Source organism: Trachypithecus francoisi, unplaced genomic scaffold, assembly GCF_009764315.1.
Source record: "Trachypithecus francoisi isolate TF-2019V2 unplaced genomic scaffold, Tfra_2.0 Lachesis_group11, whole genome shotgun sequence".
NCBI classification, from domain to species: domain Eukaryota; kingdom Metazoa; phylum Chordata; class Mammalia; order Primates; family Cercopithecidae; genus Trachypithecus; species Trachypithecus francoisi.
This window is the reverse complement of record NW_022681456.1, coordinates 116,932,292-116,941,157: the sequence shown is the minus strand read 5'-3', so window position 1 is coordinate 116,941,157 and position 8,866 is coordinate 116,932,292. Positions and strand designations below refer to the sequence as shown.

At 43.2% G+C, this 8,866-nt stretch overlaps 1 pseudogene across 1 annotated transcript; it reads right to left on the bottom strand.

Annotated features, from left to right (window-relative positions):
• Positions 1-589: 589 nt before the first annotated feature.
• LOC117090473 lies at positions 590-3,229 on the bottom strand (annotated as a pseudogene). Its single transcript, XR_004440026.1, has one exon. The product of XR_004440026.1 is annotated as a heterogeneous nuclear ribonucleoprotein K-like (transcript).
• Between the last annotated feature and the right edge of the window lie 5,637 nt (positions 3,230-8,866).

Genomic DNA, 8,866 nt, shown 5'->3' with positions numbered 1-8,866 from the left:
TGTATAAAAGAGGATGCTGTAGGACACAGTAAAAAACAGTCATTGGAATAACGTCTAAATTAGAGCAAGAACACAAAGATTTAGACACTATTCTCTCAAGGAATTGTTTTTATTTAAATAGTAGACACCAGCAATGAGTGCTAATTGTTTCACATATAATGGTTCTTTCTAACAACCACTAGCATCAGAATCACCTGAAAGCCTTATTAAATATGTAGACACCTGGCTTCTACTGCATCAGAATCTCTATAGCTGGGCTTGGAAATCTAATTAAAGTTAAGGAATTATTAATTTAATTAGATTTGTTGGGCATGTGGCCAAAGCCCTTATCCAATCCGTGCTACATCTTAATTATGAGAATCCAGAGTGGTTTCCCTTGGTATTCAGAAGACCTCTGCCATTTGTGGATTTAAAAATCATAATTTAAATTATGGAAGAGAAAACACAAGTATCTATGACATGTGGCCATTAGGAGTTTCCCTCAGGCACAAAGTACAAATCAAGCGGGATGGGGTCAGCCAGTGCCCAACAATCCTAGCCTCACAACATGACTTTGTAATTCTCTTTGTGGGCATTTATTTTATTTTATTTTTTTCATCTTTTTTTCTTAATTGTACACAAACATTTCCTACATAATCCAACATACAAGAGAGAAATGGTACATCTTTTTCTTTCAATTTGCATACAATGGAAAAACAACTATATATATATTTTACAAAGTTTAATAAGACACTAGAGCAAGTTGGCAGTTTAAGTCTATAGGTGAGAAATTATCTAATAAAAATAATCAATTTTTTTCAGCATTGTCACTTCCATAACCAAGTGTTATTCTGATTAATAAAACTTGCTGCCAATCAGAATTCTGATTGGTATATATATATTATGATATACTCATACCATTACTCAGCTTGTAGTACTGCTCCCCACCTTAGTTCTTCACAACTACTAACATAAAAAATTGTTGAAAAGTAGGGGCAAGCATTTGCAACAACAAAAAATCCCCAGCTTATTATAATCATGAATATGTATGATGGGATTTCTTCCCAGCAATAGACTTCCAAACCATCAAGAAATCACCAGAACTAAGTTTGCCAAGTTATTTTCCCTATGTCCAACAAGAGATGCACTTATATGTCCAACAGAGGAGCTGAAAATCGAACTTAGTTTGGGGGTGAGTTGGGAAATTCAGCCACCATTTCAAAATAACTGTCTTAAAAACAAAAGGCCACCAAAAATAGGTTCACTAAATTTATTTTTAAAATCACAAAACTTTTCTTACAAAAGAGCATTACATTCTGCACATTGCTCTGAACAGATGCCGGGGACATGTGGACTATTGTTACTTTTCTTCCCTGTCCCACCCCCAAAATGTTACAGTGACCACAAAGCAAGGTGTTCACAATTACATGGGGGGAATTTTTTTAAACCACCAACAATAACAAAATATAAAATCCACTCACTCTGCTGCTGTTTCAAAATTTCAATGTTAGTTTTTGCACACCCTTCCCCCCACAACCCTGTTCCTAAGGAGCTAAAACATTACATCTGGTGAACAGCAAAGATTTCACTACACCTCAAATGCAGAACACCTATGAAGCAGAGGCATGTTGGCTTTTTAAACAGAAGCAGATTAAAAAAAAAAAAAAACGATGCAGGACTCCTTCAGTTCTTTATTAGTCTTAGAAAAACTTTCCAGAATACTGCTTCATACCATAAAAAAGAAAAAATACCTTGCATTAGAATCCTTCAACATCTGCATATTGCTTCACACTGTTCTGCAGCAAATACTGTGAATTCTGTATCTGGTCCTGTGTTCCTGTAATGGTAATGATCCGATCTTTGGATCCTTCTAAAGGCTCATCAGTTTTGATTGAAGCTCCGGACTCAAGACGGATTTGTTTAATCTGCTGACCACCTTTGCCAATAATAAATCCAGCCAAATCTTTGGGAATAGTTACTTGTGTAGTAATAATAGGTCCACCAAGATCACCATATGAGCCACGACCGCCTGCATAGGAATACTCATATCCAGAGCCACCCTGTGGTTCATAAGCCATCTGCCATTCCGATGGGCTCCATGTATCTATTGCAGAGTCCCAAGTTTCATCAGCACTGAAACCAATCATGCCGACTTAACGCTCTCCAGGTCTCCCTCTTCTGTCAGGCCATGAGGTCTCCCCCTCTAGGTGGTGGTGGTGGAGGAAGAAGAAAATTCCGAGCTCTGCTACCACCCCGGCCGCCTAGTCCAGGAGGAGGGGGAGGTGGTCCTCGATGAGGGCTCATATCATCATAATCTCTTCTAGATGGAGGCATCAGACGCCCACCCCCACCAGGAGGCATTCTGTCAAAACCACCTCTTCCCCGCATGGGAAATCCCACTGGGCGTCCACAGCGGTCATCAAACATCATTGTAAAATCACCATAATCATAGGTTTCATCGTAAAAATTGGGACCATAAGGCTGTGCACGTCCTTTGATGGGAGACTCAGATATAAGATCAAGGATGATCTTTATGCACTCTACAACCCTATTGGATTTTCCTCCAATAAGAACAACTCTGTCAGTGGAATAAGGACAGCATTCCTGGAAAAGCTTGATGGTGGTTTGAGTGTTTTCTCGAAGTTCTTTGATTTTAGCACCTTTGACCCCAATAATTTCTCCTGCTAGACTCTGATGAATCAACAGCCTCAACTTGGAAAGTCACTTCCTTTATAGTGTTGGTAATTTAAGCATTCCACAGCATCAGATTCTAGCAGGAGCTGGCTGGTTGCAATGGGTGATGGCAACTGCAGGCCCTCTTCCAAGGTAAGGATGATTTTCTTCAGAATTTCTCCAATTGTTTCAATATCAGCACTGATACTCAATATGCGCTTGGGGCCACTGCTGTCTGGGACTGAAACATTGGCACTGTATTCTGTACGGAGAGCCTTAATATTCTTGCCTCCTTTTCCAATCACTGCCCCAGCATTCTTGCTCTGAAGCAGAATGTGTAATTCAACCATCTCATCAGTGTTTCTAGATCTTTTAAATGCTTGTTCCTCTTCCATATCTTCTGCAGGGCGTTTACCAAATTCACCATTGGTTTTAGTGTTAGGGAAGGTTTCTTCTGGCTGTTCAGTTTCCATATTCTTTTATTAAATGGGGACACCAATCAGTTATTATAGATCCTTGCAGAGCAGAACTGAAGCGTTCCGGAGCGCACCAACAACTGACAGCCCACTGCGGCAGTAGCCCGGATCGGACAGGAAATGGCGGCCCGCGTAATGGCGACTACGTGCTACCAGGTGGAGCCGAGGGCTGACCCCTCCTCCACCCAAAGCGCGGTACCGAGGTCTCATCCCCCGCATCCTCTCCCCACCGTCCGCGACAAAGCCACCGAGGCAGTCCTGACTGTTCCATCCCTGCCGCTCCAGCTACGACCCCGGGCCGGGAGACCCAAGGTGAGGCGGGCCTCACCATAGGCATTTATAAGAGGAATTATTTGCTAAAATTGAATTGATGATTTTAAGGATTCACTCAGGACAAGCAGGAGTCTCCTCTGGTCTGATATGAAGTTTTCCCTTCAATTCTCCAGAAATTTCACCCTCCCTCCCTGCCTGCCTGCCTGCCTGCCTGCCTCCCTCCCTCCCTTCCTCCCTTCTTTCTTTTCTTTTCTTTTCCCCCTCCCCTCTCCTCCCCCCTCCTCCTCCCATCTCCTACCCTCTCCTCCCCCTCTCCTCTCCCCTCCTCTTCCCTCCTCTTCTTTTCTTCTTTTTTTGAGACAGAGTCTCATTCTGTCACCCAGGCTGGAGTGCAGTGGTGTGATCTTGGCTCACTGCAGCCTCCACCTCCAAGCTTCAAGTGATTCTCCTGCCTCAGCCTCCTCAGTAGCTGGGATTACAGGCACACGCCACCACACTTGGCTAATTTTTGTATTTTTAGTAGAAACAGGGTTTTACCATGTTAACCAGGCTGGTCTTGAACTCCCGACCTCAAGTGGTCTGCCCGTCTTGGCCTCTCAAGGTGCTGGGATTACAGGCGTGAGCCACCATGCCCAGCTGCAATTCTCCAGACATTTCATAAAATTCCCACTTCTACTCCTAATTGTTATACCATTGATAGTCTAAAAAAATTAAATCTGGGTTATCTTTTGCCTCTACAGCACTTGGCTCAGATGAAAGTCCCTATTTTCAAACATCCTCTTTTCTTAACATTTATTATGCCAACTCTTGTTTTCTTTCACATATTTCCATTGATCTTTTTTTTTTTTTTTTTTGAGACGGAGTCTCGCTCTGTCGCCCAGGCTGCAGTGCAGTGGCACGATCTCGGCTCACTGCAAGCTCTGCCTCCTGGGTTCCCGCCATTCTCCTGCCTCAGCCTCCCGAGTAGCTGGGACTACAGGTGCCCGCCACCTCGCCCGGCTAGTTTTCTGTATTTTTAAGTAGAGACGGGGTTTCACCGTGTTAGCCAGGATGGTCTCGGTCACCTGACCTCGTGATTCGCCCGTCTCGGCCTCCTAAAGTGCTGGGATTACAGGCTTGAGCCACCGCGCCCGGCCTTTCCATTGATCTTTTATTGCTTTCTGCCTCCTGCAGATGGGACACCTCATTTCCACCTTCATCATTCTGTCCTCCATTTTCCTCAGAGATTTCATCTATTTTAATGACCTCAACTATTCCCTGTGTATATATTATTTCTAAATCTGTATTAAGAGTCTTGATATCATTCCCACTCTTGCATTCGTTTCTATCTGTGAAACATTTCCATGCATATGTTTCATCATCACCTAATTCATTTATTCATTAAAAAATATTTAATAAACACATTGGCTTCCTACCATGTGACCAGGGTACCTAGGTGAATAGAACATGGTACTCACCAGCTCAGAGTCCCACCTCGTAACTTTTATATTCCATCAAAAGTCTCACATTCTTTCACTTATATGCTGCAAAATCTTAGAGTTTTATTTGACTTTTCCTATTTCCTTCTACTCCAGTTCTAATCAGTCATTAAACTTCTGCCAATTCTCTATTTGGATTCTCAAATATTCACTGCTACCATATGAGGTACATGTCATCTCATGCCTAGACTCCTACAAGTCAGCTAAATGCCTAAAATGAGAAAAAAATTTTCATTCCAGGGCCATTTTATTTCATCCTCCATTAGTTAGATAGATCTTCCTAAATCACAGGCTTCAATGTATAATTCTTCTCTATGACCTTTCACAGCTTTAAAAGAAATAGGCCAAATCCATGAATCTGGAACTCAATCCCTTTCATGATTTGACCCATTCATTCTTCCTTTTCAGTGTCAAGTACCACTATTCACCTCTTTTGATTCCTTCCCAGCTTCAAAATGCTTCTCCCTCAGCCTTCCTCATGTTTGTAAATGGTAGCTCCTTTCATCCAATTGCTCAAGCCAAACACTTTAGAGCTGGCCTTGACATCTTGTATTTTCATGTCTAAACTGTCAGTCCTGTTGGATTGCCTTCAAAACATGCCCAGTCTGATCACTTCTCACTCCCCACTGCTACCATACAAGGCTAAGCTACAAATGGTCTCATCTGGACTATCATTAGAGTATCCTAAGTTGGGCATGTTGGTGTGTGCCTGCAGTCCCAGCTACGTGGGAGGATGAGGCTGGAGGATCGCTTGAGCCCAGGAGTTCAAGGCTGCAGTGAGCTGTTACTCTACTCCAGCCTGGGCAACAGAGTGAGACCCTGCCTTCCCCACTCACAATCCACTCAATATACACCAGTCACACAATATACACCAGTCAGGGGGATCCCCCACAAGTTTTTTTGTTTGTTTGTTTTTTGTTTTTTTGGTTTTTTTTTTGAGACGGAGTCTTGCTTTGTCGCCCAGGCTAGAGTGCAGTGGTGCAATCTCGGCTCACTGCAACTTCTGCCTCCCGGGTTCAAGCGATTCTCCTGCTTCAGCCTCCTAAGTAGCTGGGATTACAGGCACTCGCCAGCACGCCCAGCTAATTTTTGTATTTTTAGTAGAGACGGGCTCACCATGTTGGCCAGGCTAGTCTCAAACTCCTGACCTCAAGCGATCAACCTACCTCGACCTTCCTTTTTTTTTTTGACAGAGTCTTGCTCTGTCACCCAGGCTGGAGTGCAGTGGCATGATCTGGGCTCACCAACCTCTGCCTCCCGGGTTCAAGAGATTCTTGTGCCTCAGCCTCCGAATAGCTGGGATTAGAGGCGAACACCACCATGCCTAGCTAATTTTTTTTTTTTTTTTTTTTGAGATAGTTTCCCTCTGTCTGTCACCCAGGCTGGAGCACAGTGGAGTGATCTTGGCTTACTGCAACATCTTCCTTCCGGGTTGAAGCGATTCTCCTGCCTCAGCCTCCTGAGTAGCTGGGATTACAGGCAGGCACCACCACACCTGGCTAATTTGGTATTTTTAGTAGAAAAGGGGTTTCACCTTGTTGGCCAGGGTGGTCTCGAACTCCTCACCTCAAGTGATCCACCCGCCTTGGCCTCTCAAAGCGCTGGGATTATAGGCATGAGCTACAGTGCCTGGCCTAATTTTTGTGTTTTTAGTAGAGACGGGTTTCACCATGTTGGTCAGGCTGGTCTCAAACTCCTGACCTCAAATGATCCACCTGCCTTGGGCTCCCATAGTGCTGGAATTACAGGCGTGAGCCACCAAGCCAAGCCAGGATCCTTAAATAAAGAAGGAAAATGAATTATTTCACTCTTTAAAACTTTCCAGGGGAGTTGGCATTTTTCCTGGCTTTAAAGTCTTCCTTATACCATCACAGTAGCTAGAGGTTTTCTTCTTTCATTTTTGGCTTGTTGTTTTAACCTGTTATGCTGATATCTGGCAGTTCAGCTCTCTCTCAGCTCAGCTGAGCTCCTGACAAATCTGAGGTCTAATTTACTTTAAGGCAAAAGATAGTTAAAAATTAATTTAATCATAGTTTTATTCCAATAAGGATGTGTAAAGTGCCTACTGTATTCCAGGCACTATGCTAAGCTTTGTGGATATGGAGATAAATGAATTATAGCTTTTGCCTCTGAGAGATTAATGGTTTGAAGAGGCCTAGAAGGAAAGTAGCTCATTTCAACACAGTGTGGTAGTAGCTGTGGGTGCTTTGAGGGGCACAGAGGATGAGCACTCAGCACAGATGGGAAGTGAGAGGCCACAGAAGTCCTGCAAGAGGAGGTGATGGTTGAGATGAATCCCAAAGCATAAGAGAAGAATGTGGAAGAGATTCTGCAGCATAAGCAAAGTCATTGTCAGCATCAGCAACAAAATCATTAACCTGAATTATTGATTACCTCCTATATACAGTCATGCATGGCTTGACAATGAAGATATGTTCCAATAAATGTGTCATTAGGTGATTTCACCATTGTGTGAACATCATAGAGATGACTTACACAAAGCTGAATGGTATAGCCTACTACGCACCTAGACTGTATAGTATAGCCTATCACTCTTAGGTTACAAACCTATGCAGCATGTCACTGTACTAAATCCTATAGGTAATTGTAACACAATGGTAAAAATTTGTGTATCTAACCATATCTAAACTAGAAAAGGCACAGTAAAAACATGGTATAAAAGATAAAAAATGTTACACCTGTATAGGGCACTTTCCATGAGTGGAGGAAGCAGGACTGGAAGTTGCTCTGGGTGAGTCAGTGAGTGAGTGGCAGGTAAATGCAAAGGCCTAAGACGTTATTATATGCTACCGTGGAGTTTATAAAGACTGTACATGTAGGCTACACTAAACATTTTTAAAAACATTCCTTCTTTGGCCAGGCGCGGTGGCTCAATCCTGTAATCCTTGCACTTTGGGAGGCCCAGGCAGGTGGATCACTTGAGGCCAGGAATTCAAGACCAGCCTGGCCAACATGGTGAAACACTGTCTCTACTAAAAATACAAAACATTAGTTGGGCACAGTGGCGGGCACCTGTAATCCCTGCTACTAGGGAGGTTGAGGCGGGAGAATCTCTTGAACCCAGGAGGCGGAGGTTGCAGTGAGCCAAGATCACACCACTGCACTCCAACCTGGGCGACAGAGCAAGACTCTATCTCAAAAATAAAAATAAAAATAACTAACTAAATAAAAACTTCTCTTCTTCAAGAATATATTAACCTTAGCTTACTATAACTTTTTTCCTTTTATAAACTTTTTATTTTTTACTTTTTGACTCTTTTTTAATAACACTTAGCTTTAAACACAAATACATTGTACAGCCATACAAAAATATTTTCCTTTTTATATGCTTATTCTATAAGCTTTTTCCTGTTTTAAAATTTGAGGCCTACACAGTGTCAGGATTATCAGTGCCACTGTTTTCCGCCTCCATATCTTGTCCGACTGTAAGGTATTCGGGGGCAATAGCAGGCATGGAGCTGTCATCTCCTGTGATAACAATGCCTTCTTTGGGAACGCCTACCGAAGCACCTGCCCGAGGTCTTCCTCCATGCTGCCACTCTTCAGAAACATGACCCAGATGGTTTGCTTTTTGTTTGTTTGTTTTTTCCATCATCATAGCTTAGCTTGTAAAAAGATAATACAACATGAACAGTCTTCTCTGGTCATGGAAACCTTTTGGTGTTTGGGCCCATTTTCAAACATTTTTTTAAATTTGTTTTTGTTTTTGAGACAAAGTCTCACTCTTGTCCCCCAAGCTGGAGTGCGATGGCGCGATCTCGGCTCACTGCAACCTCTGCCTCCCGGGTTCAAGCGATTCTCCTGCCTCGGTCCCCTCGAGTACAGGTGCCTGCCACCACGCCCGGCTAATTTTTGTATTTTTAGTAGAGACAGGGTTTCACCATGTTGGCCAGGCTGGTCTTGAACTCCTGACCTCAAGTGATCCACCCACCTCGGCCTCCCAAAGTGCTGGGATTACAGGTGTGA